Source organism: Anomaloglossus baeobatrachus, chromosome 10 (genome assembly GCF_048569485.1).
Source record: "Anomaloglossus baeobatrachus isolate aAnoBae1 chromosome 10, aAnoBae1.hap1, whole genome shotgun sequence".
In the NCBI taxonomy this organism is placed as follows: Eukaryota; Metazoa; Chordata; class Amphibia; order Anura; family Aromobatidae; genus Anomaloglossus; species Anomaloglossus baeobatrachus.
Genome location: NC_134362.1, coordinates 123,939,782 through 123,941,087, shown reverse-complemented (window position 1 = coordinate 123,941,087; position 1,306 = coordinate 123,939,782). Strand labels below are relative to the sequence as shown.

Sequence of the window (1,306 nt, the reverse complement as noted above, 5' to 3'; positions counted from 1 at the left end):
AAGTTGAAAAAGTTATTAAGTGATTATTGGCTGCAATGGGGCTTTCTGGCTGGTGCCAGCCTCTGTTCTTAGCACACAGGAACCACAATCCCTACACCATGCTTCAATGGATTCTCTCATCCCAGCCCAGTAAAACTACATATTTTACACAGTCATAAGCAGCCAAAAGGGATCTATTCTATTCAATTGCAAATGATCTAGATAAGACTGAGAATAAGATACTGCACGGGACATAGCAGAGTTGGTCAAGTTGAGTGGAGATGAGTTTGCTATTTGGCACAGCTTTTTGCATCAATAAAGCAAGTAAAAGGTGTGAAAGATAAAAAAAAAGGGTGAAAGTGTGAAAAGTGAATTGGCCAAATTGAGGTGCATATAAAGTTTTTGCTTTCTTTCAATTCACTAATGGGGCTCATTTGAATCAGGTGAATTGAGTTCTGCTTTTGGAAACTGGGTTAAGAAGGGGTGCACCAGTCCTGGAGGTACTGCAATACCAGGTCAATGCGTGGAGTGGACAGAGCAAGATTTTTTCCATCTCCTTGTTCTAAAAATCCATTTAATATATGGTCCCCAGAGAGGGGACGTATCAGATATTAAACTGATAAGAACAGATTTAATTTTTTTTTTTTCTGTTTATCAGTAGGACTTCAAAATAACAAAGGTGATCGCCTCCCGTTGCCTGGGAACCGTCCAGGCACAAGAGGGCTATGTGTCACCAGAAGGCGCACACACTTCCTCAAGGCCGGCAGACGTGCAATCCCAGGCACCTTCCAGTACCGACCAAGGTAGCGTCCTCCGAAACTACACTTGATCTTAGCCAAAAGGCCGAGAAGCTATAACCCGAATTGGTTACGGCCTTGAGTGGCACCCTGGCCTATACCGGACACATCTTAGGGAGAGGGAGACAAACCCACGCCTACAGAAGACATTTTGTCACCCAAGCCAACCCTTGAAAAGGCTGTTTTGCAGAGCAAAAACAAGAAGAATGGTGCTTTTTGCAGCCGCCGCCCACTGCAATGAATCTGAATAACTCCTCCTTTTGGACACAAGCACCTCCCCTCCCCCTTGCAGTCTTTCCAATTCATGATACAAAAAGACGGACGGACAGGACAGGACAGGACAGGCTGCCTGACTTTCCGTCACTGCCACCCTTTGCCATCCTTGCCCGTAGAAAGCCCTTTCATCATCCCCAAACCCTAATCTTTTCCCTTCCCTTCCCAGATGCGTCTCACTCCCTTTCATTAGGAAGTGAGCGCAGCCTTTTCTCCGTTCTGCACATGCGCGACGTTAAACACAAATGCGCAGGCGT

General features: G+C 45.9%; 1 pseudogene; it reads right to left on the bottom strand.

The window, feature by feature from the left end:
- Positions 1–457: 457 nt before the first annotated feature.
- On the bottom strand, positions 458–663 carry LOC142255488 (U2 spliceosomal RNA; annotated as a pseudogene).
- Between the last annotated feature and the right edge of the window lie 643 nt (positions 664–1,306).